Below are 20,118 nucleotides of genomic sequence, written 5' to 3' on the forward strand. Positions count from 1 at the left end.
TGGTGGTGGTAGTGGTGGTGGTGGTGGTGGTAGTGGTGGTGGTGGTGGTGGTTCTGGTTGGGTGATTGGTGGTTGTTGCTTGTGAACTCACCAAAATGTCCATCCATTAGTGTCTTTCATACTCCTTTATAAGCAAAACGTCAACTCAGTCTGATTCCAAGAGAAAACTACAGAACATTTTGACCTATAACGTGGTTACTGTAGTCTGTGCCTCGCTTTAACATTAAAACCAGACATTCATCTTGTGACAGGATTTGGAAATGTGTCAGAAACACAGATGTAGGTGGGAAGTCTAGGAGACTAACTTTCTGCTTCTGCTGCCTTGCTCTGGGCCTCCCTGACTCATCTGTAAAAATGAGACAGTAGATGCAAAGCGTGTGGAAGGTCTTCCAAAAGGGAAGAAAAAGACAATCATCACATGTGCATGCTACATTGAGAGCTTTCATGCCCACAAAGCCATCTGGCTAATTTAATGAAATATATACTAATGCAATGTACGATAAAAAAAACAAACAAACAAACAGATCACTTGAGATTGAATTTCAAATGTTAAAAGGGGAGCCAAGAGAATTGGGAGAGGAAATGGACATTATTTTTATTTATTCATCTACCAAGTCATTTATTTATTAGCCACTTATTGGGAAGCTACTTAATGCCAGTTTTTGTGTTAGCCAATAAGTCAATAAGGTATGGTCCCTTCCATCTAAAATCTCATAAGTCAATGAGTATAATGCATGACTAAATAGTGTGGCAATAACCTATTGATTTAAGTTCAAACATCGGAGGCTATGGATTCTGTGGAGACACTTAAATATACACCTAACTGCATCTGAAACATAAAGGGGTTAACACTTCTGACATAAAACTGAAATCCCTTTAGATACATAAAACACAGTCCCCTCATCAACACAAACTTTTACATACTTATTCTAAATACTGGCTCAGTATCTCAAGGTATGTTCAGAGGTAGTGTCAGGAAAAATTAGCAAATCTCTGCAGACCAGTGGTAACTGTGGTTCTTGGTCCCAGAAAGACAACAGAGGGCTAGATAAAGAATCTAATAAAGAATGTTGAAACCAGGGTGATGGGGTAGATTGACAGATGGCCTGTGCATAAGACACTCAAGAAACCTCAGGGGTACCCCATAGCTTATGCCTGGGACATGTCACTTTCTACATACTATCTTAGCATAATTAGATATCTGTAGATGTTCCATTCTATTCCAACATGTGCCCCTTTGAAGGATAAATTGCTTCAGTCATCTCACTCACAGGAGGAAATGGCTCTAACATAAAGAAAAGCACAGAATAAGGTCTTGTCTAAGGGAGAGTGAGTCGTATTAGAATTACACATACAATTGCTACTAGAAATTCCTTCTAAAGGATGTTTTGGGCAGTAGTGACGCACGCCTTTGATCCCAGCACTTGGGAGGCAGAGGCAGGCGGATTTCTGAATTTGAGGCCAGCCTGGTCTACAGAGTGAGTTCCAGGACAGCCAGGGCTACACAGAGAAACCCTGTCTCGAAAAACAAGAATGTGTTGTAACCAGCGTAAGTGCGAAAACTGTGGAATCACTCCAACATGCACTGACATAGTGAAACAGATAATTGAAGGACCCATATAGATAATGCTAGAAACTATGTAAAGTCTGAAGCAGTAATGGATGATCCAGGTAGAAAGATGGCAAAGGCCCTAAACAAGATGATGGCATGATGGTCAATATTTGCAAAATTTCCAAGTAAAATTTGCATAACATGCTAATTAATTTATCACAGTAAGGTTAAAATGCAGCTAAGTTGTGGATGATACCTATGTGACCTGCTAAAGCAAAACCCCTAGATCCATGGCAAGTCATGAATACTCCATTATTTAACAGCTTAGGAAAACCTTCCCAATAGGGCAGGAGGGTTTGGTGAAAAGACCAAATCTCCTGCCTACATGTATTATAATAATAACGGATTGTGGTCCACTTATAGAAATGTTCAGCTTCACTAAACTTTATTAGACGTGTTTAGATTATATAACTATATCCCAGAAAATAAAATTATGACCTTAAGCCTCATAAATCATACTGAGGTCCAAATTTACTAGCAATATGTGTTTTAATTGTATTTCTAAACAATGATAATAAATAAATAAGGACGCTTATACAGTTCTGAGAGGTGTCTTTCAAAAGAAAGAATATAAAATTGCTTATAGATTCATATTTTACTTAGGAAGAAAAAAATGATAGATCATGTTATTAAAGAATTAAAATATCACTAAAATGCAAAACTATATGCCTATTAATAATATGCCTGCTTCATTTGCCTCTTAGACTACTTTCTGTTTCACAGCATAATCTTATATCTCTTCATAGGTTTCATAAGGTCATTTTTCTGGGTTTCTTGGGTTCTACAACCTCACCATTTTAGATATTTTCAACCAGGAAATGGAAGGTAGCAATAAAGGAAGGAGGAGCCATGAAATGCAATATATGAACTTTATCAGTGACTCTGGCCCTTAGCTGTGAGACCTCAGCAGCACTTCGCACAGTGCAACAATCAAAACTCTCTCCAAACACCTGATAAGGTGGAACAAAATCCCACCAAGTGAGACTAACTCTTCTGGTAGTGAGAAAGATAATGTCTTAGTCAGCTCTGGCTGCCATAATAAAACACAGTAGACAGAGCACCTGAAACAATAGCTATTGTACCTCATGGTTCTAGAGACTGTCTCAGATCAACACTCTAGCCTCTGCTGGGAACTCCACTATCTTACAGACTGTCATCTTGCCATACATGTAAGTGGTAGAGAGACAGAAAGAGCTCACTGCTTCTCTTTTTATAAAGACTCTAATCCTTTAAACCTTTTTGTCTGGGAGGCTCACTCTTTCAACTTCCTTTACACTTAGTTACGGAAGATGGACAAGCCCCATCTCCACACAGAGCCACATTGGAATTTTGACCTTCAGCAGACCAAATCCCAGTATATTGCAAGAAAGTAATAAAAAAAAATCCTCTGTAGTATAGTTGGCTAACAGTTTTTAATATATTTAGAAGTTTCTATTGCTTCACAAACCTTTATTGCCAATACTATGTAAATGTTATTTTGCCTTTAAATTTGAGATACTATTAAATTTACTTCACCAGTGTCCTGTGAAAATTTCTGGACAAATGATTGATTTTAAAATCTTTTAAAATTAATAATACCTATTCACCAGTTTCTCAAGGTTGTTATCATTACTGGGACATATTTTTGAGCTATAATCAATTATTATCATTGTCAGATTTCTCACTTTACTTTAGAAAGAAATTACAAGAAATCTACATAGGTATAACAGTGGTAGATAAGAAGATTATGAAAGGGCTCTAGAATCAGGGGAGTAGGGGAAACTATAATCAAATCCTGGCAAACATAAAAAGTAAATAACCATGATATGAAACGTGAGTTAAATGATCAATGGTTAGTTGCTAGACCACTAGGTATATGAAATCTGTGTAGAAATGACTAACATTAGAGTCATATAAATTCAGTTTAAATCTAGATCGGACACAAATCAGTGACATTCTTTCTTTATTTTATTTTATTTTTAATTTACTTTTTACACTCCACATTCCATTCCCTGCCCCCCATCTACCCTCTGACTGGTCCACACACCACACCTCCTCCCCACCCCACCCCATCTCCATGTGAATGCCCCCAACCCCCACCCTATCTGACCTCTAAACTCCCTGGGGCCTCCAGTCTCTTGAGGGTTAGGTGCATCATCTCTGAATGAACACAGACCTGGAAGTACTCTACTGTATGTTTGTTGGGGTCCTCATATCAGGTGGTGTATGCTGTCTGTTTGGTGGTCCAGTTTTTGAGAAATCTGAGGTGTCCAGACTAATTGAGATTGCTGGTCCCCCTACAGGATCATCTTTCTCCTCAGCTTCTTTCAGCCTTCCCTAATTCAACAACAGGGGTCAGCTGCTTCAGTCCATTGGTTGGGTGCAAATATCTGCATCTGACTCTTTCAGCTTCTTGTTGGGTCTTTCAGAGGGCAGTAATATTAGACCCCTTTTTTCATTCACATTCTTTCAGTCATATCAAAACAAACTTGTTCCTCTTCAGTACAGCCACACATGAGGAGAATTACAATAAATTTAGAGTGAAAAGATACAGTTGTCTTAACTGATCTCATAGAAAATATCTTAAGCCTTGCAGATGTTTGTCTTTGTGTTTAAAATCAGTGGTTATTTCTTTTTATTGTACTTTTACTGAGACCAAAATCAACACTTAAATCTGTAAAACTGTCAGCTAACAAAAACTGAAAAAATGATCTGATATTGAAAGGCACAAGTCCGAGAGAGAGAGAGAGAGAGAGAGAGAGAGAGAGAGAGAGAGAGAGAGAGAGAGAGAGTGTATCACTCTTCAATTTGGGCCAAATTCCATATCTAAGCATCTAATTATAGAATGAGTATTTGCCAGTTGGATGCATTTTCATTAGACATCAATGAGTGTTCTAAATCAGCAAAGTAAACATACAAAAATGTAAAGAAAATTTTTAAAAATCAAACTTATAATTTGACAGGTTAGGGAGTGGGGAAAATGAGATAGGAGCAGAGAGATCAGTCACGAGGCTGTGGGTATGATAAAGCCCTAAATTAGGAAGTGAAGTTTAACCAGGTGAGGCGGTCAGAAGTTGAGATCTTTGGTTGGTAAGTGAACTGACTCTGTTGCTGCACACTGACAATGGAAAGACCAGATGAGTCAACTACCTCTAGATGCTTGTGGTGGGAAAGCAAATATAGAAGCACTACCAGAGTTCTCAAATACTGGGCTGGGAAGAGAGGCCTCTATCATCTACACTTCGACAGAACTAGGGAAACTAGATAGGGATGGTAGCCACTTTTGGCAAGGGTCTACAAAGCAGCCCCACTCAGAGCTCTGATTATCCAGAGCACTGTCTCTAAGATATCAATGGAGTAATAAAGGAAAAGCTTAGACTAAGTGAGATCCGGAAATGCACATATAGACTTACTAAAGAAGAATACACACAGCAGCAAGGGCATACACAGGAAGAATTTTAGGCAAGGCAAAAGACAAGACATGACAGAAAAGATTAACGCTAGTACAGCTCATGAGAGTTAAAGACAAGTGTAGCTTAGGAATTTTAGTGTGTGTTTTGAAATCCAGGGAGAAGGAGAGAAGTTAACACACTGTTAAATCTACATATCTCTTTAACAGATTTAATTTATACCCTGTCTTTCTTCTGGTTGTTGGTCTCATGTTTCTCCACTTAACAATGAAAAACTTAGAACCTACAAATGGATAGAGAGAATTAGGGATTCCTTCCAAGTATAAATTATTTATCACTCTATCCCACTCTCTCCTTTCCTTCATTGGGATGCTTCCAAATTGACAAAGAAACCTATTTACTGCTAATTGATTAGCACTCTAAATTCATTGACACTACAGCAGTAACAAGCATCACAAGTGGTTCAGCTGAGATGAGCTGCAGCTCACCACAGGGAAGAAGGCAAAGTGTGGCCAGGGTGGTTTCTCCTTGCAGTCAGTGGAGTTTCACGTTCACATGCACGTGTTTCTAAATTCAATAAGACAGTCTTAAAATGTGGCCGAAAGACAAGCGAAAATGCAGACTTTCATCTTTGTAGTACAGAAGATGGTCAATGGGAATTAATTCAAAAGAAAGATTCCTGCTTCTTCTACTAGATGTTGGATAGTCTCTTAAAAAAACACTGGACCAGGTTTGCTTTTTCATCTAGTTCAGGCTTCCAAGTACAGCAAGTATTAAATTTTAAAGTAAATAAAATAAATGCAATAAAATCTAGCATTGCATGAAAATGATATGCAATTAAAATAAGTTTAAAAGAGATTTATTTTCTAATATTTTACAAGAAATTGCTTGTCTCTAATATTAGCCATTTGGCATAGTTAAAGAGTTATTGTAGAAGTTATGACACAAATTGAGACTATTTATCATCAATGTCATAGTTAATTATAATAAATCTAAAGGTCAGAAGCATAAAAGCAATCAAAGAAAAAATAATTGAAATTTATAAACTTCAGCACTTTTACCCAATTTATAAGAATGACAAGTTATACTATAAATATTATCACCATTTTATTCACTCAACAAATATGATTTTGAATTCCCAATTCAAGACAAGAATTATTGTAATCGTAAGCAAAACTGACCAAAAATTCTTTATTTTTAGTGTCTAAGAGTATAGTAAAACAAGACAGGAATGAAAAATGTGTTTGTCAAGCAGTAACAATGCTAAGAAAAGCAATAGCATAGAAGAGTGGGCAAAGAAGAGAAACATAATGTTTGCTATTTAATAATGAGTGGTCCCAGGAGGCCTCTCTGGGACAGTCATATTTCAACAGAGACATAAAGATGATGTGGAAATTGCAATTTCCTTATCTGGAGGAAGAGGATTCTGCTCCCAAAGAATAAAAATGATCAAAAGCCTTGTGGTTTTTGAGAGCTGGTTCAGGACACTAAAGAAGGGCCACTGTCATTACAGTCAAGTAGATGGGAGAGAAAAGGGAGTCTGATAGGGGAGCATTGAGATCAAAGTAGAGAAGCTGATGTGTAGACTAACATTGTAAGTGGACCAACCATGTCCTCTGTGGGAGGGTAACAAGAGAACAGCCTCACAGGAAAGGCAGCAGGACTGCTTGTGGGGAACTGAAATAGTGAGGCAAGCCCTTGTTGGGAGGCAGCAAGAAAGGGCTCAGCGACATCAAGCCTGGACTATCAAACAACCTGTAGCCTAGACTTGTTGTCCAGTTCTACAGGGCAAAAGGAGTCAAGGTCCACTGAGAGTCATTCCCTGGCAGAGCACTTATGGGATAGATTGAGACAGAGAAATTAAGAAAAAAAATGTTTTTAATCAAATCAAACATGGGATGACAAGAAACATTCTAAATGGAGATTAAAGTGGCATGTGATGTGTTACTAGCCTATCACTGATCAAAGTTTCTATTGCTTCTGAAGAGGACTGTGTCAAAAGTAAAATAGATTAATATCACAAACATCATACAAATATTGAAATAGCGGTGAAGCAATATAGCCAGAGAATAACGGGCTGGATGAACTCAGGATTACCCTGTGCTGTACTGTCCCTAAAATCCAGCAAGGCAAATTCCATGAGTGGGTGACTCAGACTGACCAAAATTTAAGGGATATCAATTCTCTCAAATAATTCCCCCAGAAATAAAGCTCCAAAGAAGAAAATAGTTCTTCTGTAAGCAATTCATTCCTTTGGAAATCGGGGCTTGTTTCAGGCATAAGAATGAAATTGAGAAAGTTCTAGTATCTGAAGAAGCAACATGATGAGAGATACATACTGCAAACACTAGAACTCAGGCTTTCCAGGTAGGAGCTAAGAGACCTTGCTCCATCCTTCAAAACTATGCCTGCCTGTCATTATTTATTTTTTTAAAAAAAAGCAAATAATGTTCCCACAAAATTATTTGCAAAATATAAAAAGTAAAAATAAAAAAATAACTGTGTAGAATGATATAAAATGTAGTTTGTCTTAAAATATATCATATGTTCTAGAACATAACATAGCTATTAAGTCCTTGCGTTCATATTCTAGGCCTTGAGATGACAATGGACAAGGAAGAAAATCAGCGTAAAAATATTCATTAATCGTGTAGGTAAATGTGAGCTCTCATTGATATGAATTAATTTACACAGCAGGAGGCCAGGAGACCTTCATTTTTGTCATCTACTATGTGCAAGGTGTTTTGTAAACATTGGTTGAATTAAGATCCCAAGCAAACACACAGGGTAAATATTTTCATCCCATTTTATAAATAACGCTAGATAATTCAAGAAACTTGCAAAAGAGCCTGCAGCCAGTAATTGTTTCTGTCATGGGCTTGATTTGGAAACCTCTTTACATTTCATCACTCTGTCTCCTTGGAGGCTGCTTCACACCCTGTCTCTGTCCCTTAGTGCTGTGTTACAGTGTGGTAGTGGGACCAGGTCGGTAGCCTAAGGATAACCTGTGAACATGGCCCATCTAGACTTTAGTTGCCTGTGACTGTTTGCTTGGGATCCCACCAGCTACTGTGCTGTCTCTGTGTTTTGCTTTTCATGACAAAAACCCAAAGCCCCACTCTCACTCCATGTTATTCCTGATCTTATGTCAAGGCATGTTTTCAGCCAGCATCTTAGCATCTACAAAACTTGCCAGCAATATCATTTGACCACTATTACTATGTTTTGCAGAAACATGGAAGTGCTCTTTAAGTGCTCCTTTTAAATCACATCTCAGTTTTGTTGCTACCACAGGTGAGATATCTTCGTATTTTTTACCTGGCATCCAGAAGGGCTCATGGCATTTTCATTCATGTCTGTCATTTTTTGTGCTCATATTTGCTTCCCTGCCACCTCACCAGTCCTCCTCCTCATCGACTTTCTTTGGATCACTCCCTCCTGCCCACAAACAGTTCCACTCTTCGTCATGCTCTGTGAGTGTATGTGTGTCTGCGTCTGCGTCTGCGTCTGTGTGTCCCTGTGTGTGTCTTTGTCTGTGTCTGTGTCTGTGTCTCTGTGTGTATGTCTGTGTGTTTCTGTGTCTCTGTGTGTTTGTGTGTCTGAGTGTGTGTGTATGGGTGTGTGTTTATGTATACATCTGTGTGTATGTCTGTGTGTGTTTCTGTGTGTGTGTGTGTCTGTGTGTGTGTGTGTGTGTCTGTGTGTGTGTCTGTGTGTCTATGTGTCTATGTGTGTGTGGGTATGTGGCTGAGTGAATTTCAGTCTAGCTCCACCTACAACAGAAGGGTAATACTTTGCATCCCACCCACCCTATAACATTTTTCATTAACTTTTTATTGATTCTTTATGTTTCACATCATGTACCCCAGTTCCTCCCATTTCATTGTCCCCTTGTCCCCTCTGCCCTTGCAACCACCCCCTCAAAAAATATTTTAAAACACACAAGCAAACACAAAACAATAACAAACAAACAAAAGCATGCAAAGCATCACATTTGGAAGGTCACAGTGTGTCCCACAGTGTACCTACCCCTCAGTCCACACATCTTCACGTGCAAATGTTCATTGCAATGAGTCATTGGGCTGGTTCAAAGTCTCTGGCTTCTGTCACACCACCAATATTGGATCTTCACTGGGACTCCTCCTGGTTATCCTGTTGTTGCCCTGTGTAATGGAGATCCTGCAGCTTTGAATCAGCAGGTCTGGCCCTTTCACACACTCCAGCAGTTCACAAAGGATACAGATTTGGGGGTGGGCCAATTCAAAGCCCTGGATCTGGGCCTAGGTAGTAGAAGAGCTGGTCAGCCTGCTGGCTCTCCCTTATCCACAACAACAGGACAAGCTCTCAAAGGCTGCTCCAGCTAGGCCACCCAGGGCCTCTATCAGCAGGGCACAGGGTTAGCTCTCCTGCTCTCCCACAGCAGGCTCCCCCGCACCCACACATTCTGCAAGCTCCCCTGCACCCACACATCCTGCAGCAGGCTCCCCTGCACCCACACATCCTGCAGCAGGTTTCCCTGCACCCACACATTCTGCAAGCTCCCCTGCACCCATACATCCTGCAGCAGGCTCCCCTGCACCCACACATCCTGCAGCAGGCTCCCCTGCACCCACACATTCTGCAAGCTCCCCTGCACCCACACATCCTGCAACAGGCTCACTTGCACCCCTGCCTTCTTCTTCTTTTTTTTTTTTTTTTACTTTCTCCTCCCTTCACACTTCATTCAACCTTCTCAGCATCTTCTTTCATGTAATAGATATATGATAAATAGATAGATTGATAGGTGATAGATAATCTATATGTAAAAGAAGCTTGGTGTTTGTCTTTCTGAATCTGGCTTATTTTATTTAATATGAATGCTCCTTTTTCCTAAAAGAAGAATTTTACTCTTTTTTATAATTGAATAAAACTCCATTCTACTTTTATTCCCATAGCTGTCACTCTAACCAAGATCGCCAGTCACCTCCCACCTGAACTTTGCAGCTCCCTTTCCATCATCCTCAGTGTCTCTTTCCCCTATAATCTACTCTCCATGTATTGTGATTACATCTAAACCCAACCACTCTTAGCTCACTTAACTTCGCACTTCATGTCCAATAACTCTGCATCCTGTTCTCTCGCACCCATCACGTACCACCTCCCATGAGCCAGTGGCTCTCGCTCACACCTTCATCCTACAGAAACCCAAAGAACTCAAATTCAGTCCCATCTCCTTCTCACACTTCAAAGTTCCTGAAGAAATATTGCCTCTTGTATCATGAATATGATAAATAGTATACATGTGCATGAAATTGGCATCCTATCTACCTGCCCAGCTTTGTATTCCATAAGGTGTGACATCATGTGGCATTATTTTGTCTAATACATAAAACTGAAGCACAAATCCTGTCTCATTATGCATTTATTAGTTATATTATTCAGGATCATTTTCTCAACGATACAAGGGGATAGGTATATATGTATATACTTACATATATCTAATCTTATAATGTACTTTGCACACGTTTAATTAATGATATTGATGGATTTCCTATTCAAATCATTCTAATCATCATGAGAAAATGAAAATATTAGAGATGACTTGATTTAACACATAAAGATCCTATCTAAACCTACTTAAGACCCATCAGAATCTTATACAAGCCATTAGCTCATAATACACTTACAATATCCAGTTCATGTGGACTACACATTAATTCTGTACTTCTTTATCTTGTAACAGGGATAAAAATAATCAAGGGCAGTTACTAAGCATGTCACGAGATGGGCTGATATGGACAAAGTGAGAAGGAATGGACTTAGTCTTCATCAGTCTTCACATTTGTTGTTTTAAAATTCTTATAAAATTAGTATATGTTCAGTGTTACAAAAGACACGCCTTGAAAACTCATAAGTTTTATTTACATAAAACAAAAATCATGATCAAAATTAAAAGTATAAAGGAAGTCATATAACCAATTTAAAAAACTCTAGAATGTTTTTTTGTACAGTTTTAAATTGTGACCAGCAAAAGGCAATCAAATTAATAAAAAAGAACTGAGAAATTCTCAAGAGAAAAAAACCTCAAAGTATATAAGTATTTTCGTGACTCTTTCGTGACTGGCTATCCTATGATATATCCCTATAAATACTTTGTAGATATTTATAATACTCATAAGGCTGACTTCTCTTTAATAAAATATATTTCTAAAGTCTATATTTAATCCAACCTTAAGTATTGTTTGTGCAAAGAAATTCACACATTAAATTTGAAAATAAATCAATCATAATGACTTATTATGAAGTATAAAATAATATATTATATAATTATGCTAAATATACAATAAATCCAATGTGAATATCAAATATTATTACTATTTATGTCTTTTATCTAAAGTTAAAAAAATTGCTGGACATATTTTTAGTGATACAGAAGAGAGTATATCCTATGCCAAAGATGTATGTGTGCTTTCTGTATGAGTACATATGTTAATGTATATATATTGGTGATTTTATGCTTACGAGAGGAAGATTTCAGTTGTACTACTCTACCACTTCCTGTCTTGTTCCTCTGAGATAGTCTCTCTTACTGAACCCAGAACTAAGGTTGGCAGTCAACAGCACCAGCAATTTCTCTCTTCCTATAACCTCCAACAGTGAGATTAAAGATGCATGTGACCACACCCAACTTTTTATTGTTGGTCCTGGGGAGTATAGTTTGGGTCTTCAAGTTACTCATCAAATGCATTTACTTACTGAGCCAACTCTCAAGTCTTTAAAGAAAATATTTTGCACAAGTTTTAAAAAGAAAAAAATTACAGGTTCACATAAACAATGAAAAAAATTTAATCATCAGAAGTTGTAACTGGCAAAATCATAACTGGACCAGGATAATGAATGAAAAACTCTCTTGGCTTTCAACATTATTATGCATTTATGGAATCCAAGAGTAAGAAAATATTCCTAATTTAAGAAATAATAATCAAGGGCTGGAGAGATGGCTCAGTGGTTAAGAGCACTGACTGCTCTTCCAGAGGTCTTGAGTTCAAATCTCAGCAACCACATGGTGCTCACAATCATCTGTAATAAGATCCAATGCTGTCTTCTGGTGTGTCTGAGGACAGCTACAGTATACTCATATACATAAATGAAGAAACCTTTTTTAAAAGAGAAATAATAATCAAAATCTAAAGCTGCATATCAGTGCTATAACAACAAACTTAAGACCTCAGTGGGCTACAGCAGTAAATTTGTTTTGCTTGTTTGGTTGGTTTGTTTTACTAAATCATGGGTTTTGGTGCCAATCACAATGCAGCTGATCCTCAGTGGTGTCACTTAGACACTTCTGTGCTGGTCAAGGAGACTCCATATTCAGATTCATCCATTTCTTCATCATCTGAGGCAAACATCTATCTGGGACAGGCAAAAGGTGAATAGCAAGTAGTAACTGCTTTCATAGTTTATTGCCTCACACAATACACATGGCCATGTCTAAAGTCAACTTAGCAAAGAGGTAGGTTTCACATACTACTTTATCTCAGATACTACAAAGTTATGAATAAAATAAGTATGGTTTTTTGATATTTGAGTTGAGAGTATAAAAATGAGAACAATAATCCAATCTACTATGGCATTCATACTTCCAATCTTGATTTTAAGAAACAACATTCGGTGTGATTATTTAAACACCAAGCAGTCTATATCAACCTTATTTAAAATTAATGTGTTGACAAAGTATATTTTCTTATAGGTGTGCTTTTCTGAAATAAACATGTATTTATTTGAGAATGTTTTAAAAAGAATGAATCAAAAGAAAAAAGAAAGAAAGAAAAAAGAAAGAAAGAAAAAAGAAAGAAAGAAAAAAGAGAGAGAGAGGGAGGGAGGGAGGGGAGAAGAGAGAGAGAAAGAAAAAACTTAGAAGGTCTAAGCTCTCAGATTCAAATAAATACTGATTAATGGGAAGAAAAGTTTTTAATCTAGTCAACATCAATAGCCATTAGCTACTACAATTTAATATAGGATATTAATTTATTGGTCTCACAAAAATTTTCAATGCAATAGGAAAACAACTAAGATTTGTTCTCATAATGGGCTAGAAGAAAGTTTTAAAATTCTTGACTGTACAAAGTACTAGGAAATATATTGAAAGTAGTCTATAGTACAATATCTTCGAAAAAATTCAAGATCTACAATTTATAGGTGAAAGATCTTCATACCTTCCATAATTCCTGATACTAAAAATAAAATGAAAAAGAGCGATATGCAAAAAGTCAATTTCTATGACAAGAAGAGAATTTTACAAGATTTTACAAGAAGTAAAAAATACATCATAAAAACAAACAAAATGTTATAACTAGCAAATGACAGATAACTACTGAAAATTAAAAATAAAACAACCGGCCTGCTACCCCCTGCTAGCCCTGGCCATCCATGGCCTCTGCTACTGGGGGACCAGGGTGGACAGCTTCAGCTGCTTCATATAGCAAGAGAGGGGACTTCCATGCCGCAGGTGGAGGGACCTCCTCAGTTTCTGCCCTCCATCACCAACTACCTCTCTGCCTCCCACCCCACCCCCCCAACCCGCCGCTGGAATCCAAGAGGCAGCAGCAGTAGCTGCAGGAACATCTGGAGGCACCAGTCATTGGTCAGGCCGCTGCCCTGCCTCTGCCCCAGGGGCTGTTGCTCTTCCAGCTCTCAGCAGCCAGGGTATCTTCTACCAGAACCTATGCCTCCAGCAAGCCTCCAGTCTTAGAGAGCCACCTGAGCACTCAGCACCAGCAGGACTGAGCGTCCTGCACCCAGGGCGACTGCACCCCCCAGTGGGCCAGGCGTCCATGCCTTCTTGGACCTCTCAGGCCAGTGCCCATTGCAGTCGCTTGTCCACTGTGGGCCTCCTCGACCTTCTCCCACCTCCGTTTTCTGGACCACATTGAGCGGAAGAAGAGCCAAGAGACCATGCCACAGAAGCTCTAAGCAGCCATGGAAAGGGGCAGCTCCTGAGGCCTGGGGACCTGAGTACACTCCCCAGGGCAGAACCACCCCCTGCACCTCAGTGCCAGCAGGATGAGCTCACTGAAGACTTGGCAGTTGCCTGGTGGAGGAGACATCGAGGTCAGACCTCCGGGCCCCAGACACAGTCCCAAGCAGCCCAAGCGGCAGACTCAGATGTCTAGCACCTTCTCCTCCTTCACCAGCTACTTGGACTCCCCAGATGCCAGCAGTGCCCCTCGCAGCCAAGACCTCTCTACCTCAGAGGCTTGTCCTCAGCCACCCGGGATTCCACCCTCCCAGGAGTTGACACAGGAGCTGCGGCACCAAGGTGTGCAGTACGAACACCGACAGACTCTCCGGGACTACATGGCCAAGCTGCCACTTCAGAGGGACACTCCAGGACCTGTGGCTACACCACCCTCCCAGGCCTCTAGCCTCCAGACTATGTCTTTCAGGCAGCAGACGCCTGTCTTCTCTGGCTCCCAGTTTCCCCAGAAGAAGCCACAAATGGGCTTCTGAATGGGGAAAGCCATGTCTGAGAACCTAGCCTTCATCCTGGAGCGCTGCACTGAGCTTAGCCACTCCAGGGCAGAGCCTCTGTCTTGCAGAGAACAGTGTGCCCATGGGTACGAGCAGTGTAGAGCCTGGCTGAAGCAATGGGGAATAAGTCTGCTTCGAGTATTTGATGGTAGGACATTCCTGAGAGCCGGCTGCGGAGGCTACATCAGGATCGCTAATGCAGAGTCCCTGAAGTCCTGAGTCCCCCCTAGTCTCCTATCGTCTCCCACTGACATTCTCTGGGCCACATGGAGCTGCAGAAAGAGCCAAGAGACCACGCCACAGAAGCTCCGAGCAGCCACGAGCAAGGGCCAGCTCCTGTACCTTGGGAATCTAGGTTCGTCTCCAGGGTAGAGGCACCCCCTGCACCTCAGTGCAGCGGGGTTGCTAGAAAGTAGTCTTAACCTCCTGTCCTCGAAGACACCTCAGCCTGCATGCCTCCTGAGGTGGCACAGTGTGGGTCAGCTGTTGTAGGTTGTTTCTGACACAGTCCAATAGGTTCAATAGATGTTGACGCTTTGTCTCTGGGACTGAATAAACCTGTCCACTGGCCATGAGCCAGATGGTCAATGTGGAATAAATAGATAAATAAATAAATAAATAAATAAATAAATAAATAAATAACAAGTAGTTAAGGAAAAATAGCTAGCATTATCATGTGATGAGCACAATTCTAAACATATTATTTAAGTTGGACATACGGAAAATATGGGTAAAGGAAAAGAGAAAATGATTTTATAAAGCTAGAGACCTAGCCAACATGGTTTTAAGCAAACATAGATTAAGTTTCCTTTGAATCCCTGAACTTCCACTAGAAGTAAAAATAATAGGCAAGTAAAAAATCTTGATTCCATGCAAAAATTTGTTTGCCTTATATGACATAAATAATTTAAATTTTAATGAATTAAGTATATGTGGTGGCCAGTTTTATGACAACTTGACACAAGCTATAGTCATCTAAAAGGAGAAAATCATAAATTAAGTAATTTCCTCCATAGATTGGTGTATAGGCACCTTGTAAAGCATTCTCTTAATTGATAACTAATGGGGAAAGCCATCCCTGATGGTGGTCATGGGTTTTATATAAAAGTAAATAAAAGTAGGTTGAGCAAGCCATGTGGAACAAGCCTGTAAGCAGTACCCCTCCATGGCCTGTGCATCAGCTATTACCTGCACATTTCTGCTCTGTTTGAGTTTCTGTCCTGACTTCTATTGATGATGAACAGTAAACCAAAGAAACCCTTTGCTCCCCAAGTTGCTTTGGTCATCAGAGCAACAGTGACATCAACTTAGGACTGTATCACTGTTAAGCAATATGGGTTAACTTTCGAAGTCCATATTGATGTCCTACTGGAAAAGGTGGGGAAATGAATCCAACTCAAGTATTTTCCTCATTCTGAAAGGTAATAGCATTCAAAACTTACACTGTGATTCATAGCATATATTTTTATCTAAATTCTGTACTATCTCAGGCTAGATAAAATCATTGCTCTTTATTGTTTCAGTCTCTAAAAATCATTCTTGTCATAGATTTTCTTTACCTTTTGCTTTCTCTCCAGGCATTCTCTCCTCCCAAATACTTGACAGGTCAGCATTTCTTTTGTCATCTAGCAATTCTTCAATGTCACCCTTTTAAAGAAACTCTACTGACCACTAACCCTTACGTTGTCATCATATTTTAATTTCCTCATAGCAGTTTTCATGATCAAGAATTTCTATCATGATTCACATGACAGTATAGGACAGAAGAAAGTGACTGTGAAAATTGTTCTCATGTGGATTGTCCAATGCAAAGTGATGAGACCTAAAGCCATATAAACACAACAACAAAAACAAACATCGGGTTATATTTATACATTGGTACACACACACACACACACACACACACACACACACACGAGCGCGCACATGCACACACACCCACACACATACCTAAGAGTAGTTATCGAATAAACAAAGGAAAAGAGCTATCCATTTGAGACTGTGGGCTGGAATGAAGTTGGAGAGAGGAAAAGGAGAAAATGAAGAAATTCTATTTTAAATATATATATGTGTGTATATGTACCATACACACACACACACACACACACACACACATATATATATATATATATATATATATATATATATATATATATATATATATATATGGTCACTATCATGAAATAGGTGATCTGATAAATGTACAAGAGAGGTCATTTTCCTCTGCCCTTCTATACTGCCATGTGAATCTCATGATAGAATGTTTTGTTCACTATGTCTACTTACATCTGTGACATTTTTGAGAAGATCCGAACTTAGCTGTAGATTAGACAAAGCCCCAAGCTTAACTCCTTGTCTAGATAACTGACATCAAGAGATGCGTGGCTAGAGCTCCTACTTTCAGTCTATTCTCATTGCACTCTGAATAATTTTTAATAATTTTTTCACTATTTTTTAATGGATTATGGCTGTACTCTAACTGACAGAGACCAGCTTCCTCTACCTTCCCAGTACCGGGATTGAAGGTAGGATTCACCACTCCCAGCTCTACTTTTTATTATTGCTTTTTACATACATTTTTAGAACAAAATTTTAATTCAAATTCTTGTGTACAAGCATTGATGATTTCCATTCTGCACCCATTTTGCACAGTAAATATTTTAGTTTCTTACAACTCGTTTGTTCATAAAACCCAAACCGAAAATGAAGAAATGATGATAATCACTAGCCAATAGGTGACACCATCCCACCACTGCTCATTATGGATGCTATTGGGAGTCTTTACGTCACTAAAACAAATTTGTCCATTAAATGGTATTCCCTTGACAGTGGTAACCACCAGATATCTATTTGGACTTCAAGTTCACCCAAAAGTAGGGAAATCTTGCACAGAAAACATACTGAAACCAGATACAGCTTCTGGGGCTAATGCAGTCATTCACATTAGAACAGAATCTACTACCACTACTTTGCTAGACCAGCATAGTTCTTTACTTCACTCCATATCTTGTCCTTTTACCCACAGATAGGAAGCTTCTCCTAAGGAGCTCGAGGAAAAGAAGGTTCAGCGACAGGCCCAAAGCGGGATCCAGCTCAAGGGAAGGTCCCAAGGCCTGACACTATTACTGAGGCTATGGAGCTCTCACAGAAAGGGACCCAGCATGACCGCACTCTGGAAGACCCAACAAGCAGCTGAAAGAGACTCAAGTACAGATATTTGCACTGAGCCAATGGACAGAAGCAGCTGACCCCTGTCGCTGAATTAGGGAAAGGCTGAAAGAATCTGAGGAGAAGAGTGATCCTGTAGGAGGACCAGCAGTCTCAATTAGTCTGGACACCTGAGAACTCTCAATACTGGACCACGAAACAGACAGCATACAGCAGCTAATATGAGACTCCCCAACACACATACAGTAGAGGACTTCCAAGTCTGGGTTCAATCAGAAATGATGTGCCTAACCCTCAAGAGACTAGAGGCCCCAGGGAGTTTAAAGATCAGGTGGGGTGGGGAGTGGGGACATCCATGTGGGGATAAGGGGCTGGGGAGAGGGTATGGGATGTGGAACAGTCAGAGGTTGGATGGGGGGAGCATAAAATATGTGTAAAAAAATAAATAAGTAAATAGAATTTTTTAAAGAAAAGAAGGCTCTCCTAACAGCAAATGGAAGCCATCACTGAAAACCACAAGGCAGAGATCAAAGGATCATGGGAAGCCCAGCCCTAATGGATGCTTCCATATCAACAGTTCTTGCATCTATGACTCTTGAACATCAGGTGACTGGGTGAAAGACTGTAGGAGCTGGAATACGAGGAAGTATATTGTGAAACACTCTGATAGCAATGGATGCATAAACAAGAACAAAATGATAGACGTGTTAACATGAAAAGAGAAGAGATGTTGTAAGCTACACAAACTAGACAAAGTTTGATAGGCAATTATCAACTGTGGGGGGAAAAAGAGTTACCGAGTTACCTTCTCCTCGGGATGAACCCCTCATCGGTTATCTTATACAAAGTGGTCAAACCTAAAATCACATAAACACAACGTAAAAACAAATACAAGGTTATATTTATACATTGGTATACACACACACACACACACACACACATACCTAAGAATAATAATCAAAGAACAAGAGTTATCAATTTAAGACTGGGGGTGGAGGCTACATAAGAATATTTAGAGGGACAAAAGAGAGGAAGTGAGATAATTCTATTTTCATTATATATAATTATAATACATTAAATACGTATAAATACAATTGTAAATGCTAACTATATAATATTATATATTGCATCACTATCATTAAATAGGTGATATGATGAATGAAATTTCTGAAAGCTCACCCATGGACTTACTTGTAAGGGATGCTGAATAATGTGGGTTTCAGGTACGATGTCTCTACTTGTTGAAACTCCACTCCATCCCTAATATAAACTACAAATTCTTCAATAATCTGTATAATTGAAACTAATTTCATCTCAGCCCACCATAAAATATCTGATTGTATCTTTGAGACTTAAATATTGGTTAAATGTAAATAATGGTGCTGAGCACAGAGATGGGTGCTGTATGAATGTTTGACAAATATATTAAGTAAATAAATGTGTTTTTAAAAAAATAAGCCAGATATTTTTGACTACTCAAGGCACAGTAATGTTGATGGTTTAATTACGGAGAGGACAAAATACACATGTCTTCAGTAACTGTACCCTAAATGCCTAATATTATGAGATGAAAGAATATGGTTTAAATTCATACAGAACTGTGAGGATTATATAGCTAGGATAGCAATTACACAAGAGGAAAACTCAAATAGTAGATACCAACATTTCCCTGCACATTTCAGGGTTCTCCAGTAGTACCAGGAAAGGGCTTCTTGGCTTCTCTTTGAAGCAGGAATAGTGATGAAGACTTGAAGTAAGGAGACATACAGGATGTTGTCATAGTCAGAGTGAGAAGGAGGAGCCGTGAGTCAGCAGCATCCCATACCCACTGCTGCACAGTCTCATTTTACAGGCAGACATGTGAAAGCCCCAGACTTCCCTTCAGTCACGTTATTTGTAAGGATAAAGCCTCTTGCGTTCTCTTCAGGTTTTTCTCAAAGTGTAGGTCATTACACTTTGATCATTTAATCATTAAACATCATCATTTAATTCCTAATCCAATGCTGTTGTTATGAAGTGTACTCCTATTACCAAGGCAGAATTTTGGGTGGAAGATGAATCAAGATCTAACACTGCATATGGGGAGGGTATTTTTTTTTTTATTTTTTGCTTCAGACTATATTTACACTTGGGTTAATGGTAATACGATGTAGTTCCTCCCATGGACTTGTCTTGCTCTTGCTCCCCAAGGTATGCATACTCTTATCTGTATAAACTTATCATCCTGAGTCCCATTTCCTCCTTGGTGTCTCTCCACTTTCGAGAAATTTCTAAAATTTTATCTCTACATTAATAAAGAAGTCCATTGTTGAGTTTTATAACTGCTATTAAAGCATAATATTAGATGAATAATGATACTTCTTTTATTATAATTCTTACGTTAAACTGCACAACGAACCAACACTAGTAATCTCTTCTTTATCTATGGAAGCCTTCCTT

At 39.1% G+C, this 20,118-nt stretch overlaps 1 pseudogene across 1 annotated transcript; it reads left to right on the plus strand.

The window, feature by feature from the left end:
• Positions 1–13,375: 13,375 nt before the first annotated feature.
• LOC110325131 lies at positions 13,376–14,490 on the plus strand (annotated as a pseudogene). Its single transcript, XR_002380723.1, has one exon. The product of XR_002380723.1 is annotated as a TATA box-binding protein-associated factor, RNA polymerase I, subunit C pseudogene (transcript).
• The last annotated feature ends 5,628 nt before the right edge of the window (positions 14,491–20,118 follow it).

This window comes from Mus pahari, chromosome 8 (genome assembly GCF_900095145.1).
Source record: "Mus pahari chromosome 8, PAHARI_EIJ_v1.1, whole genome shotgun sequence".
Taxonomy (NCBI): domain Eukaryota; kingdom Metazoa; phylum Chordata; class Mammalia; order Rodentia; family Muridae; genus Mus; species Mus pahari.